The sequence below is a fragment of the Oryx dammah genome, unplaced genomic scaffold (assembly GCF_014754425.2).
Source record: "Oryx dammah isolate SB20612 unplaced genomic scaffold, SCBI_Odam_1.1 HiC_scaffold_2, whole genome shotgun sequence".
Taxonomy (NCBI): domain Eukaryota; kingdom Metazoa; phylum Chordata; class Mammalia; order Artiodactyla; family Bovidae; genus Oryx; species Oryx dammah.
The window spans coordinates 140,911,405-140,926,915 of record NW_024070186.1 but is presented as its reverse complement, the minus strand read 5'-3'; positions in this window follow the sequence as shown (position 1 = coordinate 140,926,915).

Sequence of the window (15,511 nt, the reverse complement as noted above, 5' to 3'; positions counted from 1 at the left end):
GTCTGCCAAAAAACATCACAATATTGTAAAGTAATTATCTTCCAAATAAAACAAAATAATTGAAAAAATGAAATATAGTGCTATGCTTAAAAAAAAATAACCTACAGCAGAAAAATGAACACACACTTAACAGAAAAAGAAATGGAAAAATTCAAAAAGTGAAATATCATTTTTTCACCTCTTACATCAGCAAAAGGCCAAATTTAGCAACACAGCTAACTGGGGTAAGCTAAATATTAATCTTCACACTTTGCTGATAAGATGAAAAGTAATAAAATCATCATGAATTTGGTGATATGTAGCAAACTTTGCTAATCATTTATCCTTTGACCCAACAATACAGTACCCAGGAATATATCTAAAATATACACTGGCAAAAATATAGAACCTCAAACAACAAGCAAAGGAAAAAAAAAAAAGCAAAAGCAATATTTCTGCCAATGAAGATCCAGTTGAATAAAATGTGCTACATCTATGAAATCACAGTTCTACAAAACAGTAATGAATGCTCTTGTATACAACTATGATTTGATATCCATGCATCATGAATGAAAAACTAGAAGAGTTATAGATATATTAATACTTGTGTACACACTTATGCTACATGTATATTTATATTATACACATTCTCTTTACTTAGTTTTTTGATCTGGAAACAAACACAAAATATTTTAGACTGAGACTAAATCTGAGAGTGTTTCATGTGCATTATGCAGTAAAGCAAATGTTAATCTAATTCAGTGATTTCCAATGCTTTTGAAAAGCAGGGGAAAAGAAGTAGAGAAGTAAAATGAACACAATATACAAATAACTTTAACATGTGAATTTTAAACAAAAAACTCAGTACAGCTCTTGACTTATTTCATCTCTATATCTATGCATCCAGATATCTAGCTATAATCTATCTATTTTTCTAATTCTGTCCTCTGAAATGCATAGAAACAAGGTTCAATACACAGTAATGGGCATAACTAGCACCCAGATTTTGCCATGCAGATACAATTTCCCATTAAAAGTAATGCTTTCATTTTTATTTTTTTAGTTTTAATTAGAGGATAATTTATTTACAATGTTGTGTTGGTTTCTGCTGTATAACAATATGAATCAGCAATAAGTATACATATATACCTTCCCTCTTGAACCTCACCCCCAACCTACCCCTCTAGGTCATCGCAGAGCTGAGTTCCCTGTGTTATACAACAGCTTCCCATTAGCTACCATTTTACACATGGTTTGCTACTCTCTCAATTTGTATCACCCTCTCCTTCCTCCACTGTGTCCACAACTCCCACTAAAAGGTATTAGTTAACTTTGGAGAGATGACTAATTTCTGGTCTGTGGCAGGAGAGAGACAATTTAAAACTGGAGTACTAATATAACAGAGAGCATGGAAGCTACCAAAGACTTCTAGGGCTGTGCCAAAAGGATTTATCTATCTAAGAGGCTCCTATGAGTAAAATTTGAAAAACAGAATTTGAGGAAGAACAACTTGAGTGTGTTGAATTCCATAAACTTCATTTACATCTGAGCTAATAATAGTGTCTATATAAAAATAATTATGCATTGATGAAGATTCTAGGGAAGCAAAATCTTTATTTAGAAAACTCTAAATAAGTTGATTTTTTTTAACTCTAAATAAATCTAATTGATGAGAAAGCATCAAATCTTTATCCTGCCTTTCTCTTACCACTGGTAACCACAGAGTTCATGAGGAATGTTTTTACTTACAAAAATATCAGCTAGTAAGTGAGGAAAGAATGATAGAATTAATATAGCACCATTTTTAACAGCTGGTTAATTAACAGATCTAGACAAACATCACCAATAGCTGCTAACATCTTGAAAGGAGACACCAGAAAACCTGTAACCTAGGGACCTCCCTGGTGGTTCACCAGTTAAGAATCTGCCTTTCAATGGATGTAATATGGGTTTGATCCCAGGTCAGGGAACTAAGATCCCACATACTGCTGGGCAATAAGCCTGTGCACTGCAACAAGAGAAGTCCATGTGCTGCAATGAAGACTCAGTGCAGCCAAAATAAGTAAATAAATAACCTGGGCCCCAGGTGAAGAACAATTTACAGGAAGCAAATGAGTGTGCTAAATTGTATTGCATTATGTTTACATGTACACACTTGTAGCCACTCTACAAATATTCTAGCAACAAAACCTGAAATTTTTTTTTTTTTTTTTTGCCTTTGGGTATGTCATTTAGCTTGCTAATTGAGGATCAAGATCTAGTAGAAGTTGATTTGTCTGCCATGGTGAACCCATTTGATTCTTTTTTTAAATTAATTAATTAATTTATTTATTTTTATTTTACTTTACAATACTGTATTGGTTTTGCCATACATTGACATGAACCCACCATGGGTGTACATGAAAAATATTTTAATATAAGTTTTGAAATTATAAAATTATGAAAATTGGAGGGTTCCAATTTTATCAATATCAAAAAAAATAAGAATTTACAAATATGGGAAAATACTTCCTGTTTAAGATACTGTTTCTCCTTCAATGGAAAGAATCAGCTGGCTCTGGAACCATAGATAGATAAATGGATCATTTTAATATTTACAGAGGACTTCAGGGCAGGGGACTTCTCAAAGCAGGGTAAAATTAAGACATTCCATTCTTGCTGTTCAGTGTGAACCTTCCCAGAGTACCTTCTGCACCTTAGCCACCTAGCAGTATACAGAAACCATTAACAATAAATTAATTTGACTCCTTAAAATTGTATTAGGGATCATCCTTGAAAATGATCTGTAGATTCAGAATTATAAAATGCTAGAAAGAAAAAAAAATAGATAAAGTAGTTATTCAAGATTTTCTACACGGTAGTTTGCACAAAAGTTAGGGGAAAAAAAAAAAAGGAATACACGATTAAAATGTAAGCTCTTACTGAGCACCTCCGAGGGTTTCTGGACTCTGGAGATTCTACCAACAAAAAGTCGTTGATGAGACTTTGAAGAAAAATCTGTCAACTACATGTGATTTTTATTCCATATTTTCAAAATTACATTACATTTTGTTTGTGAACATCAGTAGGATAATGTACCTGAAGCCCCAAAGGAAAATAACACTAATGGTGAAATGAATATTATCATGTTTTTGTTAATAGATTTTTGTTTCCTTTTTTTCCACTAAGAATCATTAATGGATATATGGCTTACTGGATGTATTTGCTGTGACCAGAGGTCCCAATGGAAGTTTTCAGATGCTCTAGCCAACATTACTGAAATAGAAACTTTTGGCTTCAATATTCAGGTATACACAATAATTTGTCTTTATAACCCACAAAGCTGTATTTAAATTTTCAGTACCATTTATTTTTCAAAACGTGGTTCCTTATACTTATTATTTGATGACTTCTGAAATTAGTACTAAACAATAACATTATACCAATTCTAATGACTTAAAAGTATATTTCAATATTTTCTCACTTTCTAAAGTAACCTGATGATTTAGTCTAGCCACAGGGAAATACCTTAGCTAGAAACTCGAGATAAATCTTAGAAACCATCAATATCGTTTCATATCTTAAATTCTTACAGAGAGAAAATTGTTCATGGTAAATATATCCTTACAATGGAAGTTACCAGTATATTTCCAAAATTTAAATGTTAATATATATGTGACTATTTGGTTCTATGCATGAAAACTACAGAAAAAAAATATATATAAATACTGGAAAAATATAGGTATATATGTACTATTGGCAACTCTGTAAATTTATATTGTAGACTTCATTTCTGTACACATATTTTGAAACCTTCTCTTATTTCTCCTAGCATCTTCAAATTGTTAAAACAAGAATTAAAAGAAAACTACTTGATTAGTCTACATCAAATAGAAAAAGAAAATGAAATAAAAACACTATAGATTATTGCAATTATGTATATTATGCATGTATGTGCATATATATACACACACACACACACACACACACACATATGGGCTTCCCTGGTGGCTCAGATGGTACAGAATCTGCCAGCAATGTGGGAGACACAGGTTCAATCCCTACATTGGGAAGATCCCCTAGAGAAGAGAATAGCAACTCACTCCAGTATTCTTGCCTGGAGAATCCCATGGACAGAGGAGCCTAGCAGGCTACAGTACATGGGATTGCAGAGTAGGACATGACTGAGCAACTAACACATTTCATATATATATATATATATATATATATACATACACACATGTATACATATACATACATACATACATGGGCTTCCCTGGTGGCTCAGGGGTAAAGAGTCCACCTACTAATGCAGAAATGTGGGTTTGATCCCTGGTTTGGGGAGATCCTCTGGAGAAGGAAATGGAAACCTACTCCAGTATTTCTGCCTGGAGAATTCCATGGACAGAGGAGCCTGGCAGGCTACAGCCCATGGGGTTGCAAAAGAGCTGGACACAGCTGGACACAGCTTAGTGACTAAACAGCAACAATATATATATGTATATGTATATGTATATGTATATGTATATGTATATGTATATGTATATGTATATGTATGTATGTATACACATATATGTATATGTGTATATATATATATATACTTATTTAACTGTGTATCTAGTATATTAATTTCCTTCTTGTTTTCTACAGACAAAAACTAAATGGGTCAAAAGGGTTATGAAAAATCATTCTAAACCTTCAGGAACAGGGGCCAAGAACTAGAGACATTAACACATCTCTATTAGTTTTCTGAGGCTGTCATAAATAGTATCACAAACTTGGAGGCTTAAAACAACAGAAATGTTTTCTCTCACAGTTCCTGAAGCTTGCATTCTGAAAATCTGCAAGGTCATACTCCCCCTAAGTCTCTAGTGAAACATTTATTCTTTGTTTCTTCCAAATTCTGTTGGCTGTTTATATTTCTTGATTTGTGGATACATCACTTCATTCTCTGCCTCTGTGAGTCTAAACCCCTCCTCTAGCTCTTTCTTAGAAGGACACTTGTCATTGAATGGTGATAATATGAAAAAGTTGCAACCCTTACTCTTTATATCAAGATCCTTAATTCAATTATATCTATTGTTATGTCCAGGACTGTGTCCCTGTAAAGTTCATATGTGTGCGTGTGCTAAGGTGCTTCAGTGCTGTCTGACTTTTTATGACACTATGGACTGTAGCCTGCCAGGCTCCTCTGTCCATGGAATTTTCCACACAAAAATACTGGGATGGGTTGCCATGCCCTCTTCCAGGGGATCTTCTCGATCCAGGTAATGAACTTGTGTCTCCTGTGTCACTTTCATTGGCACATGGGTTCTTTACCACTAGCGCCATATGTAAAAGGCCTAATCCCTAGTCAAGGTACCTTAGTATGTGACTGTATTTGGAAGTAGGATCTTTACAAAGGTAATTAAGATAAAATCAGGCCATATGATTGGGCCCTAACATAGCCCGATTGATGCCCTTTTAAGAAGAGGAAATCTGTATGCACAGAGACACCAGGGATGTATATATATAGAGGAAAGACTTTATCAGAGAAGGTGGTCCCTGCAAACCAAGAATGGCCTCAAAAGAGACCAAACCTACTGACATCTTGATCTTGGACTTCTAGGCTGCAGAACTTCAGTGTTTGAGGTCATCTAATCTACAGTACTTTGTTTTGGCAGCCTTAGCAAAATAACGAATCTGCAGAGAATGTTCTTTACAGAGAAGGTAATTTTATAGGTTCTGTGAGAGGCCACAATTCATACTCATTATGCTACATAACTATTCTTTACTGTGAAAATATCCTAGCATGTACAAACTAATGAATAAGACAAAAAATTACTACAATGACCTCATTAGAAATGCTAAAATGTATGGCAAAACCAATACAATATTGTAAAGTAATTACCCTCCAATTAAAATAAATAAATTTAAATTAAAAAAATAAAATCCTGATTCTAAAAAAAAGAAAAAAAAAAAAAGAAATGCCAAAATATTTGCACTTAAGTAGTGCCAAAATAATGGCACTTAAGTAAACAGTGTCAAATCAATGGCCAAATATGGAAACAAGAAACATCTTTTTGGCATTAAAACAATCAGTTATAACATTATGCTTTAAATATTGGAAATATTTTTTCAGCATTATCAAAATGTGGAAACAAAAGCATTATCTAAAATATATCACTTTTCAAGAAAAATATGTCTATGCTATTGCTAAAGAAATTACCTGTTGGAGTCTAATGGTAGTATATACAGGTCACCTTCTCCTTACAACACTGCTGAAGATTTGGGTACTGGTAATATGAAAAAGATGCAAGCCTTATTTTCATATAATTCATAAAATGGTAGAGAGTACAACTAGTCAATTGATATAAATGAGTCTTCTTAACTGATTCCTACTATTTTGTAGGTAAATAAACACAATAAACAGAAGATACAGCTTAAGATTTGAGCACTATTAATCATCATTATCTTCTTCACTTTACAGGAAATAATACAAGATGTGGAAAAGAGAAGTCAAACATATCTGGCTTATTTTAATATACCTGCATTGTGGGGGTCTTGTTTGTTTTGTTTTCTACTATTACATCAAGATTTGAAAAGTGCTATAATGGCAGTTTGCAGAGTAGGCTGGAGAAAATTGAAATGCCTGGGTCAAGGCATACCAGTGAGGGAAATTTTGCTCTGTGTTTCATGCCAACAAATAATGGAGTCTGCTTGCTCACACTTATGGAATACAAAATACAGCTGTTCCCAAGATAAAGCTTAAACATGTGGCACAAGTTGATTTTTTAAAAGCTCTGATCAAGCTTGGAAGTGAGACAAAATATGTGTTTCTCTGTTCTAGAGAAATGGATCCTAGAGGAGATGACAATAAGCTGGCATCTGCAGAGACCTGAGTTTAAGGAAACATTGTTATATTTGGTAAAACTATATCACACTGTCTTTGTTCTCAGATTCCAGGATGGTCTATGTAGAAAATCCAAAATAAAAAATTAATCTACTGGAACTAACAAGCAATAATACCTAGGTTGTGGGACACATGGTTAGCATAAAAACATCAACTCTTCCTAAATGCCAGCAATAAGCAAGTGGAATTTGAAGTTAAAAATAAAATACAGTTTTATCAGCATGCCCCCAAACTACTTAGGTAAAATTTAAAAAATGTACAAGATCTATATAAGTAAAGATATAAAACTATAATGAATCAAATCAAAGAATAACTAAATAATTGGAGAAATATTCCATATTCATGGATAGGAGGATTCAATATTGTTAAAATGTCAGTTCTTCCCAACTTGATTTATAGTATCAGTGCAATCCTAATCAGTACACCAGCAAGTTATTATACGGACATCCACAAACTGATTCTGCAGCTCATACGGAGTTAAGACACCCAGAAGAGCCAACATGTATTTGAAGGAAAACAAAATTGAAGGATTGATGATATCATACTTTAAGAGTTACTATAAAGTAAAAATAATAAGCTCAGTATGGAACTGGCAAAAGAAGAAACAAATCACCGACTCAGTACAGACAGCCTAGAAATAGATCCATATAAACTGAGATAATTCTTTGACTATCTTTTGATAGTCTTTTCCACAAATGGTGCTGAAATAACTGGATATCCAATTGCAAAAAAAAAAAAAAAAAGAACCTAGATATATACCTCATAGTCTTTTCAAAATTAGAATTCATTTGAAATGGATCATGGACCTAAATGTAAAATGCAGAATTATAAAACTCCAAGAAGATAACATAGGAGAACACCAAGGTAATCTTAGGTCTGGTGGTGTCTTTTTAGCTACAACATCAATGGCATGATCTATGAAAAGAAGAATAAGTAAGCTGGAATTCCTTAAAATATTAAAATTAAAAAGAGCTGCATTGTCAAAAAGTTGTCAGAAGAATGAGAAGACAACCTGGAAAACATACTGGAAAATAATATTTAGAAAGAAACAGTTAACATAGGCCTGTGATCCAAAACATAGAAAGAACTCTTGAAACTCAACAAGTGAACAACCCAAGTAAAAAATGGACCAAAGACCACAAGAGACACTTCACCAAAGAAAATACACAGATGGAAAATAAGCATAAGAAAAGATGCTCCTCAACATATGTCATCACAGAAATTAAAATTAAAACAATAATAAGACATTACCACAAAACTATTAGAATGGCCAAAATCAAGAACATTGACAACATCAAATATAGGCAAGGATATAAGCCAATGGGAATTCACATTGCTAGGAAATGGGAAATACATTGCTGGTAAAAATGAATAATATTATGATCACTCTGGAAGAAAATATGGCAGTTTCATATAAAACTAAACATACTATTACCAAATGATGCGGCAAGCATGCTCTGAGATATTTACCCAAAAGAGTTGACACCTTACATCCACACACAAATAAAACTATATATTGATATTTATAGCAGTTTTATTCACAATTTTGAGTCAATTAAGATGGTGATGGACAAGGAAGCCCGGTGTGCTGCAGTCCATAGGGGTCGCAGAGAGTCAGATGTGACTGGGCGACTGAAATGGCAAGATGATATTCAATAGGTGAATGAATAAATAGTTTGTTACATTTAGACATTATGATATTTCATTAAAAAGAAGTGAGCTGCTGCTGCTGCTAAGTCGCTTCAGTCGTGTCCAGCTCTGTGCGACCCCACAGATGGCCTCCCACCTATAAACAAGACACTGTTGTTTGCTGTTTAGTTGTTCGGTCATCACCGACTCTTTTGCGACCCTATGGACTACAGCCCACAAGGCTTCTCTCTCCATGACATTTGCCAGACAAGAATACTGGAGTGAGTTGCCATTTCCTTCTAAAGGGTATCTTCCTGACTCAGGGATCAAACCCATGTCTCCGGCATTGTAGGCAGATTCTTTACAATTGAGCCACTGAAGAAGCCCTGAAAAAGACGTGCAGGAACCTAAAAGGCATATTACTAAGTGAAGGAAGGCAATCTGAAAAGGCTGCATACTGTATGATTCTAACTATGAGACATTTTGCTAAAGACGCCCCCCCCCCAAAAAAAAGTGGGGAGAATAGATCAGCTGCATTTACGGTTGGGAGTGGAGGTAGAAAGTGGAAGGAAGACAGCACAGAAAAAAGTAAAATTACTCTGTACAATATTATTCCATGACATTATATATTTGTCTAAACTCACAGAGTATATATTAAGAAAGAACCTTAAAATGAACTATAGGCTTCTGGTGAAAGTGATGAGTCAGCTCAGATTCATCAATTGTAATAGATATACCACTTTGATGAGGGTAGATGGGATGTGAGAAATTTTTCCTTTCCGTTTAACTTTTTCCTCTCGATTTTGCTATGAATCTAAAACTTTTCTAGAAAATAAAGTCTTTTAAAAACATATTTTCAACAGGTTTTGATTAAATAAGTTAATATTTTTAAAAATACCATAATGATTTGGTAATTCACATACAAGCAAAGCTATAGCACTTAGTATGGCTCAGCAGGTAAAGAATCTGCCTGCAGTGCAGGAGACACAGGAGATGGAGGTTCAATCCCTGAGTCAAGAAGATTCCTTGGCGAAGGAAATGAAAACCCACTCTGGTATTTCTGTCTGGAAAACTCCATGGACAGAGGAGCCTAGCACGCCACAGTCCACAGGGTCGCAAAGAATGAAGAGGACTGAGTAACTAAACACACACAAAAGCAAATAAAATGAAATTATTTCCTCAGATATTATATTCAATTGAAAAGATGTCTAAAAATCTCAAATTAATATCATATTAATTCCTTTCTAGTGATTAGTTCCTACAGATTATCAATAGACAAATTGGGATTAGTAATAATTATACATATAATTACATATACATTTCCTTCTTATATGTTGATGCTTTCATATTAATAAAAATGTATGAGAGATAAATAAAAGTTTGGAGTATTAAGGTACATAAACATACTGTAATCAATATTTTAGAGGAATGCTAATATTAACTAAAAATATTTTAAATAAGAGGCATTCTACTAAACTTATTATTAGCCATCTTTAATAAAATCCTGTTGAAAATATTTATTTCCCCAGATGAACAGGATAACTTTTGCATGATTTCCAACAGTACAAAGCCTTGAATTACAAAGTGCTAAATAATGGCAAATGATAATATCAACATTATTCTAAGGAGCACAAAATTATAAGAAAAAATCCAAAATTTATTTCATGCAAAATTTTGTTTAAAATTTTATTTTATGGGTATTGGTGTATGTATTATATTTAGTCCTACTGAGTAAACAAATCTACTTAAATTAATTTTACATTTTACAGAATCTGAGAAGGGAATATACCAATGTAAATATACTTTCACTAGATTATATTAATTCAGAGAAAATTTTTCTCTATAAATAGTTTTAATGTTCCATAATACCACCCGAAATGGAACTCAAATCTTGCCTCCTTTCTCCATAGAACTCATTCCACTCAAAATTCCCTCACTAAACTCTGTCAAGAGCAATTATTTCATTACATTTTGCTAGCCAAACATTCATTGTAAATGAAACTAATATAATATTTGTATTAGGAAACAAAATTGGATATAGCCAATTTTAAAAAGCATGTTAAGTAAATATTACAACATTAGAAGAAGCTGAGGGATTATCTGACACAAAGAGAATAAATAATAAAGTGAAAGCTTTGTACAGAATATTTTTTTGTGTATTTGATATGTTATTGTTGTTTTACTAAATCATGTCTGATTCTTTTGTGACCTCAGGGACTCCTCTTCAGGTTGATGCTCTTGTGTCTGACTCTTTTGTGACTCTCATCAGCCTTGTCTGTCCATGGGATTTTCCAAGAAGAATACTGGAGGGGATCGCCATTTCCTTCACCATGGGTTCTTCCCGACCCAGGGAATGAACTCCAGTCTCCTTCACTGGCAGGGAGATTCTTTACCATTGATCTACCAGGAAAGCCCATGTAGCTCACCCACTGGTGAAAAAAGGAGTGAGGTATTTACTTAAGTCCCCTTCCTGCATTTCTTTTTACCAAATCTGAAAATGAATCAACTATGAAGTTCATTCAAGACTTGTGACATCCTACTACAGCACTCCAGGTTAAATCACTAACCATATCATGAAGCACAGGATTTATTTTTTATTTTTATTTATTTATTTTTTTTATTTTACTTTACAATTCTGTATTGGTTTTGCCATACATTGACATGAATCCACCACGGGTGTACATGCGTTCCCAAACATGAACCCCCCTCCCACCCCCCTCCCCACAACATCTCTCTGGGTCATCCCCGTGTACCAGCCCCAAGCATGCCGTATCCTGCATCAGACATAGACTGGCAATTCGATTCTTACATGATATTATACATGTTTCAATGCCATTCTCCCAAATCATCTCACCCTCTCCCTCTCCCTCTGAGTCCAAAAGTCCACTATACACATCTGTGTCTTTTTTGCTATCCTGCATACAGGGTCATCATTGCCATCTTTCTAAATTCCATATATATGTGTTAGTATACTGTATTGGTGTTTTTCTTTCTGGCTTACTTCACTCTGTATAATCGGCTCCAGTTTCATCCATCTCATCAGAACTGATTCAAATGTATTCTTTTTTAACGGCTGAGTAATACTCCATTGTGTATATGTACCACAGCTTTCTTATCCATTCATCTGCTGATGGACATCTAGGTTGTTTCCATGTCCTGGCTATTATAAACAGTGCTGCAATGAACATTGGGGTACATGTGTCTCTTTCAGTTCTGGTTTCCTCAGTGTGTATGCCCAGCAATGGGATTGCTGGGTCATAAGGCAGTTCTATTTGCAATTTTTTAAGGAATCTCCACACTGTTCTCCATAGTGGCTGTACTAGTTTGCATTCCCACCAACAGTGTAGGAGGGTTCCCTTCTCTCCACACCCTCTCCAGCATTTACTGTTTGCAGATTTTTGGATCACAGACATTCTGACTGGTGTGAAGTGGTACTTCATTGTGGTTTTGATTTGCATTTCTCTAATAATGAGTGATGTTGAGCATCTTTTCATGTGTTTGTTAGCCATCCGTATGTCTTCTTTGGAGAAATGTCTATTTAGTTCTTTGGCCCGTTTTTTGATTGGGTCGTTTATTTTTCTGGAATTGAGCAGCAGGAGTTGCTTGTATATTTTTGAGATTAGTTGTTTGTCAGTTGCTTCATTTGCTATTATTTTCTCCCATTCGGAAGGCTGTCTTTTCACTTTGCTTATATTTTCCTTTGTTGTGCAGAAGCTTATAATTTTAATTAGGTCCCATTTGTTTATTTTTGCTTTTATTTCCAGAATTCTGGGAGGTGGATCATAGAGGATCCTGCTGTGGTTGAAGCACAGGATTTAGAATGAAGAAAAGTAGAACATAAAATCAAACATGTGTTAAAGTAGAAAAATGTAGACATATTGTTTAGTTTTCAAATAGATATGTTTTAGAGCAGTTTTAAATTCACAGCCATAGTGGGCAGAAGATAGATATTCCATATATTCTCGACTCCAGTGCATGCAAAAACTCTTCCATTATGAATGTCTGTCACCAGAGTGTTAACGTTTGCTACAACTGATGAACCTACACTGACACATCACTACTATTCAGAGTCCATAGTTGACTTCAGGGTTCACTCTTCTTGTTACACATTCTATGGATTTGAAGAAACGTATAATAACATATGCACAGTATCACACAGATTAGTTTCACTGCCCTAAAATTTCTCTATGATCCACCTACTTATCCCTCCTTCCTTTCTAACCACTGTCAACCACTGATCTTTACTACATTAAATTTTATACCTTTTTCCTTAAAGTCACTTACTTGGAATCATATGATATGCAGCCTTTTCAGATTGCCTTCTTTCAGTAATGCATGTTAGGATCCTCTATGACTTTCCATGGCCTAACAGTGTCTTTCTTTTAAAAGGTAAATAACATTTCATTGTCTGGATGTGCCACATTTATCCATTTATTCACTGAAGGATATTTTAGTTGCTTTCAAGTAATGGTAAATGTGAATAAAGCTATTACAGACATGTGTGTGCAGGTTTTTGTGTGGACAAAAAGTGTCAACTATTTTGCATAAAGACTCAGCCAGTTTCCAGTCAACCTAATGACTACAGGTTGTGCAAGTCCAGCCTAGATTAGTCACTGGGGACTTAGACTGGACCAACTACTTTGTCCATCCACAGAACTGTGAGGAATGATAGTTTATGTTTTACCTGAGTAATTATTGGGACAGCTTTTTGCATAACATTATTGTGGAAATTCAGAACTAATGCAAGGAGAAATGATGAACTGTGAAAAAAGTATTCAACATTATTTTTATTCTGCCTGTTATTAAAATTAGGGTTCTAGATTGCCTATTCCAGGAAAACTCAGGCTGTATATAATATGTAGAGTACTTGGGTCTTTTACACAATATGGAACTATGCATCATTCCATGTTAATCATTTTACCAGATTATGTTAAATTAATTAACAATAAATATATCATGATATATTAAATTATTCCATTATGCAGGTACAAACATATGACAAAGTTCTTCCAGATAAAATGTTGACTGCAGTTTCTTTTCCTAGCCTAAAATTGTTTGCCAATTCTGGTGTATAATTTCATAGCTTCTAAGCATTACCAGAATTCCACTAATAATATTAACAGATTTTAGTTCCTTCTAAAGCCTTCTAAAGCCCAACCTGGCCAAATCCTCACCAGAATATATTGCTTATTCTTTCTTGATAACCCATATTCTTACATTTCATATTTGTTCTTGGAAAAAGGTAGAAATAAGTTTTTCGGATCCAGCTCAATGAATGTCCTTTTCCCTTCGATCTGTTTCTGAAGCCTTGTGAATCAGCAGCCCACAGCTGTGGTTTTAGCTTCCTGATATATCATGACAAAAGCAACAGACCCATAGGTGGGTCACTTAAACAGCATGATCTGGCAGGAATTCCTGCAGGCTCAGCCTATATATAGCCTTTTCCATCATCCATACAAACACTTCGGTGAGCAAGCTATAATCCATGATAAATATTTTTTTTTTCTGTCTTTACACTGGTTAGAATGGATTCTCTTTTCTTTAACTAAGAGATCTGAACTTTAAAGAAGGATCATAATTGCTTGATATCCTTGATCATATCTAGATACATATTAATTGCTTAATAAATATAGAAGACTAAATTTCATAGCTTTACTATTCATAACAAGAGTCCAACTCAGTTAGTGAAGTGAAGTTGCTCAGTCGTGTCCGACTCTTTGCGACCCCATGGACTGTAGCCTACTAGGCTCCTCTGTCCATGGGATTTTCCAGGCAATAGTACTGGAGTGGATTGCCATTTCCTTCTCCAGGGGATCTTCCCGACCCAGGGATCGAACCCGGGTCTCCCGCATTGTAGACAGACGCTTTACTATCTGTGCCACCGGGGAAGTACAACAGTTATTCAAGATTTAATATTAATGTAAAATTATGACACACAATTTTTCCGTATTATTTGGCATTTATTTGTTGTTCAGTCACCAAGTCATGTTCTATTTGTTACAACTCAATGGACTGCACCATGCCAGGGTTCCTTGTCCTTCACTATCTCCCAGTTTACTCAAACTCATGTCCACTGAGTCCGTGATGCCATCCAGCCAACTCATCCTCTGTCAACCCTTCTCCTCCTGCCCTTAATCTTTCCCAGCTTCAGGGTCTTTTCTAGTCAGCTGGCTCTCTGCATCAAAGTATTGGCTAAACTATTGGAGCTTCAGCTTTAGCATCAGTCCTTTCAATGAATATTCAGTGTTGATTTCCTTTATGATTGACTGCTTTGATCTCCTTGCTGTCTAAGGGACTCTCATAGAGCAATACCAATTTTATCCAATCTCTCCTCAATATTAATTATTCAGATATTATAGAACTTCCTGAAATAAAGTTTAAAGAATAACCCTTAATAAATAGCTGAAAGACAAAAAAAGAGGAAAAGAAGAAAAAAGGAAGAATCTGTGATGCTCTTTGCACTACTTAGTAGCTGTTGAAATTAACATTGTCAGAGTGTAATCATTCATTATTTTCTGAAAAGAAACTTCCATATTTGAAATGAATTTCTGAAATATTAAACATAATATTATAAATAATGATCATATGAAATATCAATGAGCTATAGAAAAATTCAACAGATATATAAAAATATAAGCTCAGTAAATTCTTGAACAATACACAAATAAAGATCAATTTTTAAACTTTCATTGCTTTTAAAAATGCCACTATGTTTTCTCTCCATGTTGGATCAAGCTGGACTTTATCCCCATCCTGTAGAATTTAGTTTCTTTTTATTACAGGGGCTCTCAATAAAGAGCCTCCATTGCTTGCAAATATACACACTTACCTGCCATGTGCTCTCATCTCATGCTTCCAACACCATCTTTTTATCATGTCCTAGGGAGATACACACACACACACACACACACACACACACACACACATTTCATTTTCTATCCCAACTTAAAATTATTTTTTGCTTCATTGAAAATCTTTGAAGCTTAATCAATATATAATGACTGCCAGCATTCAAGTGACATCATTTTCCTT